The sequence below is a fragment of the Oryctolagus cuniculus genome, chromosome 5 (assembly GCF_051225735.1).
Source record: "Oryctolagus cuniculus isolate XC-2025 breed Fujian yellow rabbit chromosome 5, ASM5122573v1, whole genome shotgun sequence".
Lineage (NCBI taxonomy): Eukaryota > Metazoa > Chordata > Mammalia > Lagomorpha > Leporidae > Oryctolagus > Oryctolagus cuniculus.
This window is the reverse complement of record NC_142871.1, coordinates 79,434,761-79,458,610: the sequence shown is the minus strand read 5'-3', so window position 1 is coordinate 79,458,610 and position 23,850 is coordinate 79,434,761. Positions and strand designations below refer to the sequence as shown.

General features: G+C 37.5%; 1 pseudogene; it reads right to left on the bottom strand.

Moving 5' to 3' along the window:
* LOC103349850 (glutaminase liver isoform, mitochondrial pseudogene) overlaps positions 1 to 19,882 on the bottom strand; it is a 194,676-nt pseudogene extending 174,794 nt beyond the window's left edge.
* Positions 19,883 to 23,850: the final 3,968 nt, after the last annotated feature.

The window sequence follows — 23,850 nt, the reverse complement described above, 5'->3', positions numbered from 1 at the left end:
CTCTGGAATTTTCTGAATTTTAGTCAATATCAGCCAGTAATTTTTAAATATTGGAAAACACTGTTTGTTACAGAACAATGAAATGAGAACAATTGAAAGATATAACATGCATAATAAAAACCCTTTAATGTTGTCAAAAATAACTACATATAATGGAACAGGGGAAATATAACTGAGTATTTAAGAGGGTCCAAATTCAATATATCTTGCCTTACAAAAGTTCTTTTTTTTTTTTTTTTTAATTTTTTGCTAGGCAGAGTTAGACAGTGAGAGAGAGAGAGAGAGAGAGAGAGAGAGAGAAAGGTCTTCCTTCACTCCCCTAATGGCCGCTACGGCCGGGGCTGCACCAATCCGGTCTCCCATGCAGGTACAGTGACCCAAGCACTTGGGCCATCCTCTGCTGCCCTCCTGGGCCACAGCAGAGAGCTGGACTGGAAGAGGAGCAACTGGGACTAGTACCCGGCGCCCCCACCGGTACTAGAACTCCGGGTGCCGCCGCCGCAGGCTGCCAAGTGAGCCACGGCGCCGGCCAACAAAAGTTCTTAAAGTCAATATTCAGAAAGAACACACAGTAACAAATATTTATAGCCCTTTTCTATATTCCTGCTGAACAGTGGTCTTTCTGCTTTTTACTTGTTGAACCTTTCATTGAGTGGAACATTAAGCCTGTGATTATAATATAAATCAACAGTATGTTATCACAAAAATTAAATGAAAAACATAGAAAGGAAGAGGAGGGACAGAAGGAGGGACTGAAGGAGGGAGAGACACATCATTATGTTATTAGAATTGTATCTATTAAATACATGAAATCTGTTCTCTTTATATTAATAAAAAAGAAAAAATGAGGAAAAAGCAAGAAATCAACAAAAAGAGAGTTGAGTACTAGAAAGATTGTAATTATGCTAATAATGCAATAACAATAAATTAATAATAATAGTAATAGGATTAAGATCTAATATTCATAGAAGTTCACTCTGATAGCTTGAATGGATAAAGTTAATGCACCAAGTTACCAAGGAGGAGAAAACATTTCTGGATATTCAAGAAAATTTAAAAATGATATTTACAAAGAAAAAAAAATGTTTCCTAAACTCCTTTGCCATAATAGACTGAATGTGTTCCCCTAAATTTCATATTTTAAAATCTAAGCCTCAATATAGTGGTACTTGGAAATGGTCCTTGTGATTGATTAGAGCTCATGTAAAGAACGTCCAAGAGAGATTCCTTTTCCCTTCTGCCCTGTGAGAACACAGGAAACAAACATCAATCTACTAACCAGGACAAGGACTTCCACCAAACAATGACTGCCAGGGCCTTGGACTCATACTTTCCAGCATTCAGGAACTGTAAGAAATAAATGCCTCTTATTTACAAGGCATTCAGTTTATGGCATTTTTGTCGTAAGAAGCTAAACAAACTGAAACATGCTTCAACCATTATATTCACCTATTATATGAGAAGCCATGGAAATTCTGCTGCTAATCTGTGGGAATATCATTTGTTGATTAAACGTCTGCTTCTTTGATATTTTTTTTCTCATTTTTCAGAAGCCTAATTACATATGTATTGATTATGATCACTGCCATTTATCTTGTAACCAAATTGCTAGCCAAGAATATTGAAATCCAATTTTGACAGAATATGTTAAAAATAATATATAGCAAATCTGGGTCCGCGCTGTGGCACAATGTGTGAAGCCATCGCCTACAGTGCTGGTATCCAGTATTGGTGCCAGTTTGTGTCCCAGCTGCTCCACTTCTGCTATGGCTTGGGAAAGCAGTAGAAGATGGCCAATTGGGGAGTGAACTAGTGGATGGAAGATTTTCTCTCTCTCTCTCTCTCTCTCTCTCTCTCTCTCTCTCTCTCCCCCCTTTGTGTCTCTGCCTCTCTGTAACTCTGCATTTCAAGTAAGTAATCTTTTAAAATAAATGAATATATATATATAGCAAAATGCAACAGCATGTGAACTTGCCATATTGTCTATTAAATATTACCAAAGAAAGAAAAAAAGATGAAAAAAAAAGAGAAGAAAAGAAAGAAGACAAAAGGGAAGAGAAGAGAGGAGAAGAGAGGAGAGGGGAAGGAAAGGGGAAAGGGAGGAGAGAGGAAAAGAAGAGGGAGGGAAGGGGAAGAGAGAAGAGGAGAAGAGAGGGGAGGGGAGGGGAGGAAGGTGGAGCAAATGGAGAAGGGGAGGGGAGAGGAGGAGATGGAGAAGAGGAGGGGAGAGGAGTGGAATGGAAAAGAAAAGGGGAGAAGAGGAGAATGGAGAAGGGGAGGGGAGGGGAGGAGGAAGGAGAAGAGGAGAGGGGAGGAGGGAGGAAGAGAGGGGAGGGGAGAAGAGGGATGAGGAGGGGAGGGGAGAGGGGAGGATAGAGGAGAGGAGGAGAGGGGAGAGGAGGAGAGTGGAGAAAAATTGACCTACAGGTAAAATCACCAATTGAGGAGGTCCCATACTGGATAACCTAGGGTCGAGTCCTACCTTTGCCCCCAATTCCACCTGCCTTGCAGTACAGTTCCTTGGAGGCAGTGATAGCTAAGGGAATTTTGTTGCTGCCACACACATGGATGACCTGGATTCCCCAGCCTCATCCAAACAGTTGCAGACATTTGAAAAGTGAACCAACTGATGAAAATATTCTCTCTCTGTCTCTCTGCTTCTGGGGAAATAAAACTTTGTAAACAAGAATGAGAAATGATGAGTATTGCAATCTTTAATTTCCACCTTAAGAGGATAGAAGAAGGTTGGACCTTAGCACTGCAGTTGAGATGCCACTTGGGACACTCACACTCCAAGTCCAATTGCCAAGGTTCAAGTCTTGGCTTTGTTCTCCATTCCCACTTCCTGATATTGCAGAACCTGAGAGACAACCAGTGATGGCTGAATTAATTGAGTCTATGCCACTCATGTGGGAGACACAGAATGAGTTCCAGGCTCCTAGCTTAAACCTAGTCCAGCCTTTTCTGTTTCAGTCATTTGGAGAATGAATAAATGAATGGAAGATTCTCTCTCTCTCTTTCTTTCTCTCTCTCTCCTTCTCACTGGCTTTCTCTTTCAAATAAAGAATATTTTTTAAAAGGACAGAGGAAAGATTAAAGTGAAAAAGAAAGAATATTTTTTAAAAGGACAGAGGAAAGATTAAAGTGAAAAAGAATAGAAGTAAATATGCAGTTAAGTTATTAATTTATTAGTTCAGGCAAGGAACAATAAATGAAATAAATATTTATGATAAATATAAGGTGAATTAAAAATGAAATAAATTATATGATAATAATTAAAAGAAAATGCAGAAAATAAGATAGATATATTTTGCAAAAATCTAAACATGTATTCGTGTGAAAGTATTTAAATCAGTGTTACATCAAGATCAAAACTGATAAAAAAGCTCTACTGAAAAAGTTAAAAAAATGTAATTTTATAAAAATGATGTAAAAATAATAAGAAATGTTATTAAGAAAGTGTTGAGGAATGTTAGTAAAGATCATTAAAATTATTTTTTATAAAACTGAACCATAAATTCTTAATTCACAGAAGTTTATCCATACCACTGATTAATAGTATGTAAATTAAGTTTGTAATAATTCACTCAGAGTAAAGTGTTCCTTCACGTTTGCTTAAGGCACTTCTAAGTGGCAAGCTCTTCTGATCCTCACCAGTTTCTCAACCTTCCTCAGTTTGCAGATATGCATATACATTTTGTCATTTATTAACAAATGCTTAATAAAATGCTTTATGTTATAATAACTGTCCATGCATTAAAGAAATAATGGTTAAAAAGATAAAAATTGGGGGCCAGCACTGTGGTATAGGGAGTTTAGCTGCCACCTGCAACATTGGCATCCCATATGGGTACCTCTGCCATTCCCGGCTGCTCCACTTATGATCCAGATCCCTGCTATTGCTCCTGGGAAAGTAGTGGAGGATAGCCCAAGCCCCTGGACACCTGCACCCATGTGGGAGTCCCTGAAGAAGGTCCTGGCTCCTGGCTTTGGTCTAGCCCAGCCCTGGCTGTTGAAGCCATTTGGGGAGTGAACCAGAGGATGGAAGATCTCTCTCAATCTCTCTGTCTCTCTATCTCTCTTTGAAATTCTGCCTTTCAAATAATAAAAATCTTTTAAAAAGATAATAATGGCCTCATTATTAGAAAGAATATAATTATGCCTCTATCAGTTATTTGGGGAAATTATTTTTGATGATGAAAGTGGTATTAGTTTAATTTACTTGTAAGTCTGAGCCTGCTACTTCTTGACAAATTCTTACATATTGCATCAGTATTTTTCTTGAGGAGCAAGCAAAATTAAGTCATAGTATCTTCTCATCTGACAATTCCCATGTTTTCTAAATTCTTGTATAGAATGCCTTAAGGGCATTATAAAATATTTGGAGATGAGGTGAACTTTCTAAGAACTTCAACGTTGTGGCCACAAATTGTTTATGAACATTAGCTCAGTTCCAATCTATGTCTCTCGATGGTTATAAAAGATCTAGGATTTAAATACCAGTAAAACAGTCAAAATTAATAGGAATAGCAGTATAAAACTGTCACAGAAGTGCTTTTGGATTCTCTGGTTTCCTTTAACCCAAGTTTTGTGTTACAACATGACTTTTTAGAAAACCAATAGCTGCTATGTTTGGGGGACTAGTCAGGGTATGAGAGACACAGAAGTGAACTTGAGGGACAAGGTTCTTCCCCTTAGGACCTAATGGCTTGGTTTCCTGTTGCTCTTGATGATCTCAGGGCTGTCCTTCCTGACTTTAAAAATGAAAAAAAAAAAAAAAAGATGAAAAAGAATCTTGCTTGTGCTGGTGATATAACTTTATTATCAGCCATAGGGCATAAGGGAAATCCTCAAATCCCTTATAACTAGAATCAAGTTCAAGCCATTCAAGAGCTGTAGGATTTTTGTCTGTTGGTGAGGAAGTGAATTGTTTTCACTGAGTTGAATTCAAACCAATTCTTCCTAATTCAAAATTATTTTTAATGAGAGCCATTCAACTGGTACCATCATTCAGTTACCTAAGAGTACAGTCTTGCAGGGTTTAACAAAAGGTATATTAATTAAATAAAAAATATTATGGGTACTAAGCTAAGATTTTTTCCATAGCTTTGTTTAATATAACTGTGTAATCTTTTCAGAGTATAATTACTGTGAATTTTCTAATGACATTCAAATTCAGAGATTTCGGACTTAGAAAAGATTTTTTAGAAGTTATGGTCTTACCTACACTTTTGTGTATTAACTTGGTCTGCGTCTTTGTACAAGTAGTTAGTTACAGTATCAATTAATTGTATGATTATATGCTATTCTTTTTTAAATAGGGCCTTAGCTCTATTCTCTGTTTGACTCCCAACCAAAAGGACAGAATATCTTCATAAGCTCTTTATAATTATAATTCTCTGCTGTTCCATACCTATGGAAAGCCAGTTTATGAAAATGATATTGATTGGCCAGCACTGTGGCTCACTAGGCTAATCCTCCGCCTTGTGGCACTGGCACACTGGGTTCTAGTCCCAGTCGGGGCGCAGGATTCTGTCCTGGTTGCCCCTCTTCCAGGCCAGCTCTCTGCTGTGGCCAGGGAGTGCAGTGGAGGATGGCCCAAGTCCTTGGGCTCTGCAGCCCATGGGAGACCAGGATAAGTACCTGGCTCCTGCCATCGGATCAGCGTGGTGCGCCAGTCGCAGCGTGCCGGCCGCAGCGGCCATTGGAGGGTGAACCAACGGCAAAGGAAGACCTTTCTCTCTGTCTCTCTCTCTCTCACTGTCCACTCTGCCTGTCAAAAAAAAAAAATGATATTGATGCAGAACTGTTGTAGGACAGATTATAGGGTTTCTCTTTGGATAATAATAAAACCAATCCCAGCTGAAAACTTACTTCCTCTTATTCATGTCCCATGTGGAATTAATTTTACTATATCAATGAACGTTCTAAGAAACAAAATCTTAAATTCACTAGCATTTACTTAGTTTCCTGGGCCATGAGGCACTAGACACCAACATCTTCTATTCGAAGATTCGAATGATGACTTCACTTAAGACTCACTATCCAAAACACTAAACAAATTGCAGTTTTGTGGAGCAGCTGTTTTCAAGTCAATGTTAAGAAACACTGAATATTCATATTCTCAAGATGATCATTTTTCTTCTGCAAGGACTCGTATAATCAAACTCCCTACTTAACACAGACAACTTCACATAAACATACTACTGTACTAATTACACGCCCTGGTCACATTGATAATGTTTAACCCATCAAAAATTATTCATGATCAAAACTATAACAAGCTTGATAAATAGAAGAGATAGTTCAAAAAACTGTGATATAGCAACAATATAGGTTGTAACCAGCTATCAAATTATGTTAAATAATAATTTCAAGGACATGGAAAATACTTTGCCAGACTTAAAGGATTTATATTTTTTTTATTCAGGGCATAAACTATCCAAAATCAAATGTATACGTGAATAAGCAGAACTAATATATAAATCTATTTTAATGCAAAAAATTTAAAGTCCATGCGTAATTTTTATAATATGCATTTTACATGAACTTATTGAAGATTCCTCATATATGAAAATATCACTCAGTGTTGAGAATGCCATATTTTTAAAATTCCTATGAATTTCTGCATGCTCTAATTTTTCATAATGAATATGTACTAACATTGTGATAATTTAAAACACAATACAGTTTATTTATTCATAAAAGGAGTGGGAATCTGGACCCAGCACAACGTAAATGTGGACAAAGACATGAAACTGAATTTTATTTTTCCTTTAAATTAGATGGGAAATGACCTCTAGGTAATATGGGCAGAGAGCAATTTGGGTGGAGGTATGGACATAATGTATAGGAGACTAGGAGTTTTAACAGTGAAAATAGTAAATCATGAGATGAAATAATAAAAATACATTTTTGAACTTGATAAGTATGAAATGACATGGGGGGTTGGCGCCGCGGCTCACTAGGCTAATCCTCCGCCTTGCGGCGCCGGCACACTGGGTTCTAGTCCTGGTCGGGGCGCCGGATTCTGTCCCGGTCGCCCCTCTTCCAGGCCAGCTCTCTGCTGTGGCCAGGGAGTGCAGTGGAGGATGGCCCAAGTGCTTGGGCCCTGCACCCCACGGGAGACCAGGATAAGCACCTGGCTCCTGCCATCGGATCAGCGCGGTGTGCTGGCCACAGCGCGCTGGCCGTGGCCGGCCATTGGAGGGTGAACCAATGGCAAAGGAAGACCTTTCTCTCTGTCTCTCTCACTGTCCACTCTGCCTGTCAAAAAAAGAAAGAAAGAAAGAAATGACATGGGGACAACCTTGTGAGGTTATATATTAACACAAAACTTATAACTTGAGATGCTTTTAAAATATCTGAAGAATTTTTGTGCCAACTTAAAAATCGTAGTCTTTAGTAGTAGTAGTGAACGTGTGAGTTGCTAAATTAAATGAAAGATTTTTATCAGAAATAAGAGTTTTTTTTTTTTTAAATTATATCACTATAAGGAAACAGCTTACAGCCCACGAGTTTTAGAATAAAAAAGAATCCTTTAAAATTTGCATTGTATGTGCTTACACCTGCTTCCTTAGACTTGGGTTCTCACAAACGACAGGCTATTGGTTTCTCCAACAGCACTCATCAGGGTTGGTTCATGCCACCCTTGTGACTAATTTTAATCACTTTTCCAGCATCTTTAGCAAAAAGATAAATAATTTTCTTAGTTGAGCTATGTTTTCCCTTTAGGAACTTACCTCTAGTATTAGCATTAAATCCTTGTTTTATCATTGTTTACGAATACACCTTGTCCCAAAGATGGGAACGCTTTAGGACCATTATACATATTTCATTGTCCAGAAAAGCAATGTCTGTACCTTCTGCCTCAGGAAGTGGCAAAGTGGTTTAGCTGAGAAGTTTCAGTTTAGTTTTGTTTTCCTCTAACAATAATCATCTGTGTGTGTGCACATGTGTATGATTTATGATCTACATATATGATTTATGATCCATATAAAATTAAAATAAGCCTTAATTGTGTATATATTCCCCAACAGTGTTGGGCTTATACTGAAAAAATAGAAATGAAGAATAACTTTTGTTCAGAAAGTACATGAATGAGTATTGGAAATAGTTGTTTTTCTTTCAATCAGTGTGTCGCATTTTATAGAATATAATAACATGCCGTGGAGTAAGGTTTCTCTGCTTGTCACTTCACATATCGAATCCCACCGTAACACCACCCAGCAGGCAGTGTTATGTTTGTATATGCAGCAACACGATACTTTTCCTGCAGTTTAAAAGGCAACATAATTTCACATTTTGTACAATCAATTTACTTCAAAAATAGAGTTTGATTGGGAAACATTTGAATATAAGATCTTGATTTTTTTTTGTCACGTAGCCAGCACTTGAAAAGCCCCTCGAGTGAACCTGCATTTTCACCTGGAGTTCTGAAGCATACCCGAATGGCTTCCTCAGGGCATTGGCCCCGTTCAGAAAGAAGGCAAAGTGAACAATAGACTTCACAATTTGCTGGCTGTGCACAAGTTCTCTGTGACCATTATAAATTAACTTGTAAACTGTTAAAAGTCAAGTATTAGGTCAGGGTTTTATGAAGATGAATGCAATATACAAAAAGCAATGTCTTTTTATCAATTATTTTATTCTGATGAATGAGACATTTAATAAATGTTATTTTAGCTAGAAAACATCTGAGACATTAATTCCATTGAATCATCATTGTTTATATGCGCCTTCTATTTTCTCAATTCTTTATTCCATATCTAAGTATAGTCACAATATGATGCATATATTATGGTTCATTTTGAACATAAAGTAGTGTTGGGTAAAAGTAATTAAATATACACCTTAATATATAGGAATATAAGTATTACTGTTTTAGCTTCCAACAAAGAATATATTCCCCTAAACAAATTACTTTTTTTTTACACTAGATCTTAGTCAAAAGGCCAGGAAGCAATACAAATACACTTTTTTTAAAGATTTATTATTTATTGGAAAGGCAGAGCTACAGAAAGGCAGAGGAGGAAAGAGAGAAAAAAGAGAGAGAAGAGAGAGAGCGGTCTTCCATCCACTGGTTCACTCCCCGGATGGCTCCAATGGCTGGGGCTGGGTGGATCCAAAGCCAGGAGCCAGAAGTTTCTTCCAGGCCTCCCATGTGAGTGCAGGGACCCAAGGACTTGGGCCATCTTCTACTGCTTTCCTAGTCCACAGCAGAGAGCTGGATTGGAAGTGGAGCAGCTGTGGGGGACTCAAACTGGCTCCCATAAGGGATGCCAGCACTACAGGCAATGGTTTTGCTTGCTATACCAAACAAATACACTTTGTTGGGGTGCCAGCCCCAACAAGCACACTTTAAAATGTAGGCAACGAATAATAGTCAACAGTTGTTTATAATACATATGATTTCTAGAGACAGGAATAAGCAAAGTGAAAATCCATATATGTTTCTATAAACTCTCTTGCCACTTCTATTGTAGTAAAAACCATACTTTCTCTCCTGCTCATTTACCATTATGTCTATAAGCTCACAAGTGCTTCAAGGAAAGAACGGTTGACAATTCATTTACTTTAATTGGGCTACACCCAAATTAGTGCAATAAGAAAAAACCACGTGCATGACTCAAGATTCACCTTGACAGCATTTTATAGTTATACATGTTCATCTAAATGAGTAGCATTTTGCAATTTTTAAATGTGTGTGTATGGATGTGCACGCACGTGTGTGTGTGGTAAAGTCCACTAATGTGAAGAGAGACTTTGTTTTTATGTGCCAATTCTTTCTTCTTGGACTTTGATCTGTTAATTTTTTCAAAGACAGAGTGTCAAAGAGAGGGAGACACACACACACACACACACACACACACAGATAACATCTGCTGATTCACTCCCCAAAATGTTGCAAAGGTAGGAACTGGGCCAGGCTGAAGTCAGAAGCCTAGAACTCCATCCAGGTCTCCCACATAGAATGCAGGGTCCCACATAGTTGAGCCATAATTCACTGTTCTGTCAGGTGCATAAGCAGAGAGCTGCATCACAAGTAGAGCAGATGAGACTCCAACCAGCACTCTGATTTGGGATACTGGGTGTTCCAAGTGATGACTTACCTATCGTACCACATTGCTGGATGTGGGGAGCAACCCGGACTAGACTGAGTTACTGGAATTAAGAATTATTCTATGCATCTGCTCTCCCACAATATGGCGCTGGGAGAGAAGAAAACAGCTTCTACACAGGTGCCTCCAGTTCAGCCAATAAACTGTAGGACTCGCTCCTGATTGGAGGAGAGCAGCGTACTCGGCGTGTGGGCAGCTGAGTTAGGATTGGCGGAGGAGGACTATAAAGGAGGAGAGAGATGGCATGCACCAGGAACATCTAAGGGGAACATCTAAGGGGAACACCTGTACAGCCCCCGAGAGAGCCGGCCGGCGGTGTGCCGCTCCCCTGCGGAAGTGGGGAATGTGGCCAGGGGGAACTGCCCTTCCACGGAGGTGGAAGGGATAGTAGCCAACCCGGGAAGAACCAGCAGAAAACCCGGGGAGGGCCGAGCAGACGAAAGAACAGCGCAGGGTCCTGTGTTGTTCCTCCACGAAGAGGGGGAGCGACATAATGGTGCCGTGACTCGGATATGAAGCCTAGGCAGGGCTTGGTGTCGTTCCTCCACGAAGAGGGGGAGCGACATAATGGTGCCGTGACTCGGATATGAAGCCTAGGCAGGGCTTAGTGTCGTTCCTCCATGAAGAGGGGGAGCGACAGCTGGACCCTTCATCTTGCTATCTAAACAAATATAACAGTTTTGTTTATCTGTTACTTAGCTCAGAATCAATATTTACAGTGTTCCTATCATTGAGTATATATTGGAAAATATACACATTCTGTATTTGAAATTAATACAAATACTGAAACTATAAAAAACTTATCAAGCCCCGGAAAAAAATGGATCAATGTGAGTGATAATGTGGCACAGCAGGTTAAGCCACTGCTTTGGATTCCTACAACTCATATCAGAGTGTTGGTTTCAACCCTGGCTGCTCCAATTTTGATCCAACTTCCTGCTAATGTGGCTGGGAGGCAGCAGGTGACATCTAAAGTACTAGGGTCATTGCCACCAGCATGTGAGACTCAGACGTAATTCTGATTTCAGCCTGGCCCAGCACTGACTGTTGTGGTCATTTGAGCATTGACCAGAAGATGGGAGATCTATCATCTATCTAAATATGTGTCTGTCTGTCTGTCTATCTATCTGACTTTTAAGTAGATGAAATTTAAAAAAAATATTTTAAAAATAAAGCAATGCACAGATTACATATTGGACAGTGGTGGCCATAGAGCATAAAGATTGTTCCTAGTTTTTCAGTTCTTGTAGCAACAGACCCTTCTTACTCTAAATTGTCACACATAGCTTAGAGACATATGTGTCAGTTGGAATTTTTATGTCTGGAAAGAATTCTTAAGGTGTTTGGGTTTCTTAACAAACTTTTTAAAAAGCCTGATAGCTTTTGGGGAGCACATGGAATTAAGAATAAAGTGTGTCTGGTTTCCAAATTAGTTAGTAGAGCTGACTCAGCTTAATGAAGTGTGAACTGTGGAACCATATGAATTGCTCCAGGACACTGAGCATCAGAAATATCCTTTGCTTTCTTTTATTTTGTTTTGCAAATTCTAATTAAATCTGGCTTTGAGCTTCCACTTGGGAGACTCTGATATCCATTCTGATTGTCCCCCTTTTCCCATTGCTGCCGCCCCTCTGGATTCCCTACTCTCTTTGGCTATCCACAGTGCTCTATGTGATCTCATTGCTTCTCTTCTGAACAGGGTAACCTTCTGCCTTGCTGATCCCGCATCACACACCAGGCACTGCTGCTCCAGAGAACTTTGCTGCTGCCTGAACCTTGCTGAGTAGTGGCCTGGCTCCTCTGATGCCCTCCCTTCCCCCAAGTGAGTCTATGGTGAGAGAGGTCCTGGCCTGGGCCTCCCGCATTTCCATCCAGTCTTATTCTATCCTGAAATCCAGGCCAAAGTCCATTCTATAGAAGACCAGGGATTTAACAACCAGATACAAAAAGCCCTAATTGCTCTTCCTGTGGGTAGGAGGGAAAATATTTTTATCATTTTTTGTTGAGTCTGTAGCATCAAAGAAAAGAAAAGAAAAGAAAAGAAAAGAAAAGAAAAGAAAAGAAAAGAAAAGAAAAATAGAGAGTCAGAGAGTCAGGATACCAATTCATTCAGCACTGATGCCTTCCAATACAAAAGGCAAGTGACTCTGATACTTTCAACCTTATCTTTCTTTTTTTTTTTTTTTCCTTCTAATTTTGCCTGTTCAGCTATGGATGGTTGAAAGAAAATGTTCCTATATCTTTCTTTGGTTTTTACAGAGTTTCCACACAGAATTCTACTGATTTCTTTAAGTCTGTAAATTATAGATACACCTCCCTCAACGCATATATGATGGTTAAATTTATACTAAAGTTTATGATTTGTTATCTTAGTCTTATTTTAAAAAGAAAAAAAAAATATGCTGAACCTGACTTTCATCTGGCCTGTTCCTTGTTTTCACTCTCAAGAGCTTGAAGCAAGGATCATATCAGAGTTCAGTCCTGAATTCCACACTGCAGCTATCATCACTATTTTACCAAAGTTTGGGTTACAGATGGAAAACAGAGAGCAATGATAATTGTGCAGGTAACTGAAGGTAAAGATAGTGTTAGAATATTCAACAGCAATAAAGATCACAGGGAAGGAGTTCACTAACTAAGCAGCAGAAGTGTAATAGAGGAACTGAGACGGAACTTTTTTTTTGCTCATTTTAAACTAAAGCATTTTATTTTTAAAAGTTTCTGTACTTCAATTGAAAATGGAAGTATTCACTACATGGTTTAAGAATAGATTTGTTAGTAACAGCAATGACAAGCTTATGTCAGATAACTGATGCAATGCCAAATTGTTTTACTTGCTAATGAGAATCAAAGTTAATAATTATGTGGTCTCCCACACAACACAGTAAGGTGACCAAACTATTGAGTACAGTGTGTATTTTCTGAGTAAATAGAAGGAAGAGCTCAAAGGATCTAAACACAAAGTAATGACAATAAGCGGGGGAAACCTGATCTGACTACTACAAATTGCACATATTAATTGAAATATCACACTTTATCCCATAAATAGGTGAAATTATTGTTAATATGATTTTTAATGTTTAAAGAGGTTGAAATGCTGACTAATTTGATTTGGTTTTCATTGAATGTGTTAACTTACTTAATGTACCTCATAATATGTATAATTAAAATAATCTGAAAATAAAATTTTGTGATACTTGTGAAATATTAATTTTCTTATCATGAGACCACATTCAAATTTATTGAATATATATATGGGGAAATTAATGAACAAAACATATTGCCATGTGTCATTGTTCTGTGTTACTATAGATTCTTTAAAAAAAATCTAAACTGGGATATCAGCATAAAAGAAATTTTTCATTTATTTGCAGAAATCTAATGCTGAACAAATTTCATTTAGGAGGAAGAAACCTATTTTGTACTAATTAAGGAATTAAAATCCAATAGAAATCAAGCAGGAATTTTTCTAATGTTATTCAGTTGTTTTAAATGTTACTGTAATGGAAGGAGTAGTCATTTCAACTAAAATCAAGTTCAGTTTTACATCATATTTATCCTAAATCTTAAATCAAACCAACCTTTGCATTTTCAACTTTTGGCTAAGATAACATCTCAAATAAATCTTTTAATTCATACAATTCAATGTCTTGAATTTAATTTTGCTGGAAAAACAAATGAGACCATTTTTAGTTCTAAATATAACTCTCGAATCTGAAATAATTAGCAAAGTGTAGCCACAAGTCTGAAAGTATGGAAAATGTGGTAAAGAAGCATGAAGTAGCTTGACATTTTTGAATTTAAGGAGATTATTAATTATGTGTACATGGATTTGGTCACAGAGTCTTCAAGTATTGGTAATAAATGAGAGCTTTATAATCATGACTGAGAATGGATTGATAATACTTTAGTGAAAAAGAAAACATGACCTCTGTTCCTTCAGACTAGGGTTTGGTGGGTTTTGATTCTGCAGAATGCCCAAATGAAAAAAAAAGAATTTTTTGACTAATACATAGGAATGAGCTAAATTGACTAGAGCCTGATCAGAAGCCAAGAGAGTAATGCCAAAATAGTTGTGAGATAATAAAATACTGAGCTCGGACAAAATCCAGATTTTAATCCAGATTAAAATTTATTTGAAAGAAAAGTGTTAATAATCTATGATAGCACAAAAGGCTGGACATTGGTGCTACTATAGTATGGTGGAATTCAGGGTTAATTTTGGTTAGTTTTACTCATTTACTATTTTCTTATTGACATAGAATACTCTCACATCAAGGCTATGCGAGGGATCCTCAAGCTTGGTGAGCCTCTTCTTATGAAGAGTATTTTAATTTCAGTTGTCAATTCATAGTTATAAGGAACAGAGAAATAGTAGACTTACTGTCACAGGCTAGGAAAGATGAACCCAGCACTCTGCCATATTACCTCATAAGAAAATTCTTGATTATCTTACACTGTACACTTTCCAGTTCTATTTCTACTGCTAAGCTGGGCATACAACAAGATGTCACTATGTGTCTCCACAGATGTTTCTCATATATAAAAAAGGTTCATATATTTACCTATTTAAAAGATTATATATTATACATGTATTATATATTATACATATTTAAGAGATTATTTTCTCACAAGAAGAGTGGCTGAATCTCAGAATGCCAAATCTCATCCCCTGAGATTTGAATTCTTTCGACATTTTTTAATGATTAATTCCATTTCACCTTTGTCCATCTCAGCAACAGTACTGACCTAGCATGGACCGTGGCTTTCCTCTTCATTTGTGTTTCACAGTTTAAGTAAAACTAGAATATTTAAAGCTCAGTGACACGGAAGAAGGAATACATGTAAAGAGAATATGCCACTTGATAATGTGCTTTACGCAATGCTGGTTACTACTGTCAATTTGGTATCAACTTCCAGGACACTGTCTCTTTAACTGCAGTCTGCTGTATGTGCCATCCACCATCTCTTTCCAATGCCAAGAGTTCCCTCAAGTACATTAAGACCATGGAAAGTCCAGATTTCCAAAGAGAAGCTGAGATAAATTATGGGGCTCATTTAACACATCCCTCAATCCCTCTATGATTTAATAGCCTCACTAACAAAATAGCATGGAATGAAATATACATATTCTTCAGAGGGGAATGAAAAATGCCAGGACTTAAGAAATGTTTCGGATTGTATGAGCTGATCTTATCTAACATCAGGATCTTTTCATCATTGAAAATAATGCCAACCATTAGGTTAATATAGTCAAAACGAAAACATACGTGTTTAATGAGAACATTCTATGTTTAATTTTAAAATATTTGACAAATGTGTACTCGGAAACACGTAAGTCTTTTAAATCTATTTGCCTGTTAGTATACTCACAAGTGGAAACGTCTGTGAACAATCAAAAATCATGCCCAGCTGAACTTTAAAGAAAACTTCTTAAACATTTCACACCCAAACGATGGAAGGCAGGATATGCGCAACGTGGCCAGTCTAAGATTGCCAGTGTGTTCGAACAGCAGAATGGTGGTCATACCTTTCCATTTCTGGTTATAGACAAAGCCCTGCTTCTCTGGCCAGGAGATTCTATTTTGGGTAGAGTAGAGGGGTGGAGAGGACATGATTTCTGAATTTCGCTGGACTCCAACATCTCAGTCATGTCCTGATTGAGCCCACTTATTTAAGCACTGAAATGATATATCCCCAGACCCTATGTGTACAGATTGATTCCTTCTCCCTGTCAATACTCCCTTCCATTCATTCCAAATATTCTGCCCTGTGGGGAGCAACTCGGACTAGACTAAGTTACTGGAATTAAGACTTATTCTATGCATCTGCTCTCCCACAATATGGCGCTGGGAGAGGAGTAAAAACAACCTTTACACAGCTGCCTCCAGTTCAACCAGTAACCTGCAGGAGCTGATCCCGCTCCTGATTGGAGGAGAGCAGTGTACTCGGCGTGTGGGTAGCAGAGTTGGGATTGGTGGAAGAGGACTATAAAGGAGGAGAGAGACAACATGCACCAGGAATATCTAAGGGGAACATCCGAATAACATCTGAGCAGCCTCTGAGAGAGCCGGCCTGCGGTGTGCCGCTCCCCCGCGGAAGTGGGGAAAGTGGCAGGGGGCACAGCCCTTCCACGGAGGTGGAGGGATCGGCAGCCAACCCGGGAAGAACCAGCAGCAAACTCGGGAAGGGCCAAGCAGACAAAAGAACAGCGCAGGGTCCTGTGTCGTTCCTCCACAAAGAGGGGGAGCGACACTGCCCAAAGTCAGGATCTGTCACAAGGACTTCCCTGTCTGGGAACTACTCTTTTCCCCCAACATCTACTCTCTTGCCTTGCTGGAATTCCACTCAGTAAGTATGGAGCTGAGCAAGCATAACCAGTTAGTTCTGAGAAAATAATTCATGCATGTGGATATGTACCTGTTTTATCACTTACTGGCACTGCTCTTTGGATCATTACCTACCCTCTAATCTCAAATTTCATCTGTAAAATAAATAATATAATAGTACAGTATTTAGAGATGAGATAGTGCCATGGATATAAAATGCTTTCTATTGGGTCTGGCAGAGATAAGCGGGATCAGAATTGGCGTAATAGGAACTCAAACCAGCACCCACATGGGATGCTGGTACCACAGATGGCAACATTTACCCACTATGGCGCAGTGTCAGCCCCTACAATTATTTTAAAAGCAGAAGCATCCCACATTTTTCCCCTCTAAAGGGAAACGTAAGCCAGAACCAGATGCTCTCTAGCACTTTTAATATGTATAAACATGTGCTTAGTGCTATGAACAAATTGAGTAATTTTGATTTTGTTTGGTTTATGTCATTCAAGAATAATCATGAAGAATTTACTTACTTTAATAGGATTTTTAAAAATTGTCCCTAAAAAGCCATTACATGTGAAAATGTTCTTCCTAATGTTCATTATTGTTTCAAAAGGTAATTGTATCTTTCATAGTGGTTATTGAGTCTATCTATAATCTGCCAAATTCACAGAGATTGTATTACATTGCGTTAGCAGTGGCAGACCAGGAAGAAGCTTCTGGCTCCTGGCTTCCGATCTGCCCAGCTCTGGCCATTGCAGTCATTTGGGGAATGAGCCAGTAGATGGAAGAGCTCTCTCTCCCTGTCTCCCTCTCGCTGTATTTCTGCCTCTCAAATAAGTGAATAAATCTTTTAAAAAAATCTTAAAATTAAAAAATAGACAATGAATGAATGAAACTGGATTCTTTATTGAAAAATCCATGTGTTGATTTGGCTACTTATGAGTGCTAGAGTTGCAACAAGCAACAGCAAAAAGAAATGAAGAAAGAATTGTAGAGTAGATGCCTCATTTTAGAATACGGAGTGAATCAGTGAGGTAATAAAGGGCTACACTGTGGTGCTAATAATGGAAGTAGGATTCCTGGGTACTGATCAAATTAAAATGCAAGTCCAGATTTTTTGGCATAATGATAATATCTTTCATGTGTCAGAAGGAGTTTGGATTATAACTAAATAAGTGAATGCATAGATACATTGATTCAGTTACCTTTATCATAAAGCTTGAGATTAATTTTCTGAAGAAGTACTTTCAGAGCAGGCAAATGTGAATAGAAAGAAAGCATGCGTCACAGGATTACCAGACTATAGAATTCATATGAATGTGAAGATTCATGTTTGAATAAAACTAGAAATGTCAATAAATAAATAAATACAACCGAAGTCCACTAAAATGAGATGCCATCATTTAATACCTTTTTCCTAACCAAGAATAATTGCAATAAGTACTTGATTAAGTTAACCTTTATGCTCATAAATACTTTTAGCTCCCTTCCCCCAATAAAGGCACTTGGAATGATTGTTATTAAAATGACTTGTAGATATGTCACAGAAAAATTCTTTTCTCTTTATTGTTAGTGATATTCTTACATTTGGAACATCTCTTTTAGACAGTGTAGTTTTTATTTTGTAAATGAATTATAAACTTGCAATTAAAATGGATTTGTATATTTTTGTTGAATATTGGTGCTGCATTTGGTTTGGGATGTTGTATTTATGATAGGATCTTTTCAAAGTAGACTACGTCCCAGAGTCACTATATATATGCCCCTTCCAAAGGGGCATAAATGATCCTAAGAAAGCAGCACATAAAAATTTGAAAACTCCTTGTCTGGTTGTCATTGGGTTTCTTTTTGAATAATTTAGAAAAGCATTTGTCATTAATTTCAACATTTTACATCACTTTTGTAAATAGGTTCTTCAATATTTTTTTCATGTTATACCCTCTATGTAGGATACTGTGTTCTCCCAATTATTCCCTTGATCATTTCTATTTACTTCTCCAGCTCTTTCACTCTTTCAAGCCAAATTCCATTGTCATCTGTTTCATAAACACTTTTTTAAGCTTACTGCATTTATGTATCTTTTGTGTTTTTAATTATTCATAGGAATTTACCCATCACTTCATTTAGCATTTGTGTTACACTCAAAGACCCACCCGACTGCCGTGTAAGACTGAGTGCTCTCGGGGCCGGCTCTGTGGTGTAGTGCGTAAAGCTGCTGCCTGCAGTGCCGGCATCCCATATGGACACCAGGTCGAGTCTGACTGCTCCATAGCTCGGGAAAGCAGTAGAAGATGGCCCAAGTCCTTGGGCCCCTACACCCGCACGGGTGACCTGAAAGAAGCTTCAAGCTCCTGGCTTTGCATTGGCGCAGCTCCAGCTGTTGCGGCCATCTAGGGAATGAATCAGCAGATGGAAGACCTCATTCTCTCTCTCTTTGCCTCTCACTCTCTGTAACTCTGCCTTTCAAATAAATAAATAAATCTTAAAAAAAGATTGTGTGCTCTCATTATGCTGCGAAGTTCAGGAGGATGAAATACTCTGGTAACTTGCAAATGATAGATATTCAGTAAAGATATACCTGGAAATGTTGCTTAAGTGTGCTTGTATAGTATTGTTCTATATGAAATGACAGATTAAGAAGCAGCTCATTGCATGCATACACATATGCACACACACAACACATATACATATATATATATATATATATATATATATAACAGTATGACAATATGACAATGATCACAAGGTCAGTTGAGTAGTTATTTAATTTGGTCATTGAAATTGGTAAGATTATTACCCATTATTATTTTGTCATTTTATTCATACTAATATGAACAGTTTGCTCAAAGTCTGAATTCCTTAAGGAAGAAAAACATGACCAGTGTTATAATCCGGTCTGTCTATTTTTACATTTATTGGGATGATAAGGCAAATCAATCTATGTAACTAGTCATCTACTAAATCTTATTTTTGATCTCCATCTAGTATGCTAGTTGAGATAACCAAATTTTCTAAAAGTTTCAAATATGAGGTAAAAGTTACAAATATGAGGTTCATGGAAATATGGAATTAAATAATGTTTATTTATATCACAAAACTGTTTGAAGTCCATGCATAGATCATAGAAAATACTCATTAAGAAAATAACTCTTAAAGGATTCCAAAATGCATGTTCCAAAAACACTTACCCTTTAATTCCATTTTTACATGAACATTTTGAATTTTCCTCATGATCAGAAATCAAAAACAAATATACAAGAGAACATAATTTATACCAACTTTACTAAAAGTTGCAGTTATCTAGAGAAAAATAATTCATTTTAATCTTTATAAAAATGAAAATTTCAAACTTGAGTCTTCAAGGATCATAGCAAGGAGCAAGCGTTTTGCACAGTGCTTAAGATACCACTTCAGTTGCCTGTACGCCATGTTGTTGCCTGTTTGTGAATCCTGGCTCTGCTGTTGATTTCAGTTTTCTATTAATCATATATTGGTAGGCAGTAGCTGATGGCTAAAGTATGAGGCCTTTGCCACCCACATGGGAAAGTGGATTGAGTTCCAAGCTTTTGGCTTTCACCTGGCATAGCTTCAGCTGTTGCAGGCATTTAGGGATTGAACAGCTGGTGAAAGAGAAGGTCTCTCTCTCTCTCTCTCTCTCTCTCTCTCTCTCTCTCTCCCTTCTTTTCTCCCTCCCTCCCTCTCTCTCCACTCCACCCCATTTCTTTGCTTTTCAAATAAAATTCTAATGATATTAAGAAAGAATCATGCTGAAATAGAATAATGAGATTCTATTTCCAGCATAGTCTTTAAGTTAATCATGTAGTCAGTCAGAAGGTACAATTTTAGTTCTGTGACTACATGGCTGCTTCCTGAAATTCATTCCCCATTCCTTCCAAGTATGCAAGGAAAGTGCCAGAACCATAATGAGAGGGTTAATAAAAGAACATCAGGAAAGAACACAGACTATTATCTCTACAGGATTCTCACTTATCTGAAGTCACAAAGTCATATAAATTCTGTAAAACACAGAAGCTGAAACACAACTGAGAATGTTTCCCGTTACCAACAGAAAACAGCAAAATGGAAACCAGCATCCAAACTTCCTTTATATCATCTGCAACCAATAAATACTGAGCCAAAGTCTTGTTTTATTTTTTCCTTATGACAAATACACTTAAGTAATTGGATGTTTCCAATTTGTGGAACTGGGAATTTTATTCATACTATAATTCATAATCATGGCTTATTATATGGAAATTTCTATTCCTTAAATATACCAAGATAAGTCTAGCTTTTATTACTTCAAACTTTAAAGAGTTACCAGATCTTGCTGTCACATAATGTATGTGTATCTTTTACAAGCATTTCTAATTTTACATAAAATAAATAAAATTTGTTACCAATAATATGGTCATGCTTCCATCAAAAATAAATACACCAATTAAAAACTATTATATGCGAAAGATATAAATATTTACAAAATATGCAAATTAATATGCTTAAATCATATTATATATTATTATTAATGTATCTTGTACTAATTTTGTGTCACATAATGTATACTTTACTGTAACCCTCTTTTTATCCTTAAAGTGCTCAGCCTTACTGTAACAAAGCTTCATGGATTTTTAATATATCATAGTAATAAAATGGAAAATTAATAATAGAAAGGATGGCAAGCTTGTATTTTTAATTATTTCTTTAACTTTTATTTTCACATTGAGTTATTGACACATAAAGACATAATAGAATTATTGAAATGGAAAGACTTTTAGAAGTCATCTAGACCAGTGAACTGTAACTTCATTTTACCATCCAAATTCTTTTCTGTTTTCAAATCAAATTGTATATGGAACCTCAAAATAGAAAACAGATGGGATGTGTAGCAGCTCTGGTTTGAAAGTCAGAAGCAAACTTGGCCTCATTCCCCTACAGCAGAACTCTGAAATTCCCAAGAGCACAGTTTGATGACCATTGATCTGGCTAATTTGCCCAATCTGCTCAGAATCTTTTGTCAAAGCTATTTTTTTTTTCTTTGAGAGATGATCATATTGTCTGTTCTGCAGGACATTTAAGAATAAGTGACATGGTGTTTTATCAGAGAGATGATTTTTAATGTATCAATTAATATTAAATGAAATATGCCCATATTAAACCTTTAGATAGCATCTGTCCATTATCTTGTTCTTGCTCTGTTGGTTATTATGCTGTACAACAACGCTTCATACACTTAAAGAACTCATAACCCTCGAGCCTGTGTCACTCTGGACAGAAACAGTTTCATGAAGATTGTCCAAATTTCCTATCTAGAAGAGGCCTCTGTTTCATCTCCCTGCATGATGCTGTGTTCATGAGATAGAGTGGCTCAGTCTTTTGATTGCGGTCATGGAACAAAAAGGAATCACACAGAGAAAGTTACGTAAAGTTTAAATTCTAATGAAAACTGAGCAGGATGATATAAAGAGTGTAATATCGTCAAGTCATTGGAATAAGTCTGAGATCAAAAACTAGTTTCAAAACAAAAGTAACTGAAAAGAGTAAAAAATATTTTTGAAACAAAAAATACCAGGGGACTCCAATTTAATCCCATCAAGGTGGCATGTACCAATGCCATCTCACTAGTCCAAGTGATCAATTTCAGTTCACAATTGATCATAATGAAAGGACTAAGAGTCAAAGGAAGCACATAAACAAGTCTAGTACCTGCTAATACTAACTGATAGAATAAATAAAGGGGAGAGTGATCCAACATGGGAAGCGAGATACTCAGCAGACTCATAGAATGGAATGGCGGATGTCCTAAACAGCACTCTGGCCTCAGAATCAGCCCTAGAGGCATTCCAATCTGGCTGAAAAGCCCATGAGAGTATTTCAGGCATGGAAAGCCAAGACATTCTGGCAAAAAGATCTCTGTGAGTGAGATCCCAGTGGAAAGAACACGTCTTCAAAGAAGGAGGTACCTTTCTCTGAAGGGAGGAGAGAACCTCCACTTTGACTATGACCTCGTCTAAACAAGATAAGAGTCGGAGAACTCAAGGGGCTTCCATAGCCTTGGAAACTCATGACTGGAGCATAGGGGGATTGCTGATGCCATAGACAGGAGTGTCAATTGGTAAAGTCAACAACAGGAGTCACTGTGCACTTACTCCTCATGTAGGATCTCTGTCCTTAATGTGCTGTACATTGAGACTTAATGCTATAATGAGTACTCAAACAGTATATTTCGCTTTGTGTTTCTATGGGGGTGCAAACTGTTGAAATCTTTACTTAATGTGTACTAAACTGATCTTCTGTAAAAAAAAAAAAAAAAAAAAAAAAAAAGAAGAAGAAATTATCAATTCCCAACTTGACTCTCACAGGGATTAAACATGACAATAGGTCTGATCTGATTTCATCATCATTTAAAAAATCATCTATTATTTTTCACTTTATGTTTGTGTGGGAGCAAACTGTTGAAATCTTTACTTAATGTATGCTAAACTCATCTTCTGTAGATAAAGAGAATGGAAAATGAATCCTCATGTGAATGGAAGGGGAGAGGGAGTGGGAAAGGGGAGGGATGCGGGTGGGAGAGACGATATGGGGGGGAAGCCATTGTAATCCATAAGCTGTACTTTGGAAATTTATATTCATTAAATAAAAGTTAAAAAATATTTTTGAAACAAAAAATAGAGATCGAAAAGTAAAACCTTATACAGAAAAGGAAGAGTCTTTTAAAGAGATGTTTATTGCACAAGCAGAAAATGTGCTGATTAAGTATGATAATATGTTTATATGTTACATCTACCCAGGACACATCAACCCACTGATAAGAGACTAATAAGAGTCTTTCACATCCCTTCAGTTAGCAGTAACCATACCTACCACCCATTTGTTTGGGATAATAGCTGTGATATTAGAGCTCTCAGCCAAGTAGTTTTCATTTTTTCGTCCTATCTAGAGTGGTACTATTGCTGTAAGTAACACACATCCCGTGTATTCCCCCATTGCCCTCACCTGTCAAGATTTTTCAACAAGCTTAGTGAGATCAAGTATGACTTGTCTGTTGCCATTTTTGCCTGCTTAGGTTGTGGTGTTGGAGACCACCTCATATTTAGAAAACTACCAAAAGCATTTTGGATTTATGCATTTAAGTACACAGAAAAATCAGGAGCAATGTAAGGCTTGTGAGAGACACTGGGACATGGGAGTAAGAACAAAGTGCAGAGAAGGGTGTGGAAGAGGATTCCCATCATTATCCATGTCACCAGTATCACAAGAGCTTATATCATGGAGCACCTGCTATGTGCCTGGCTTGAGTCCATTTTTTTTTTTTTTTACATATAATACTTAGTTTAATTATCAGTACCATATTTACTTTACATGTGAGTAAGAGGCCAGAGTGATTATGTAGAAAG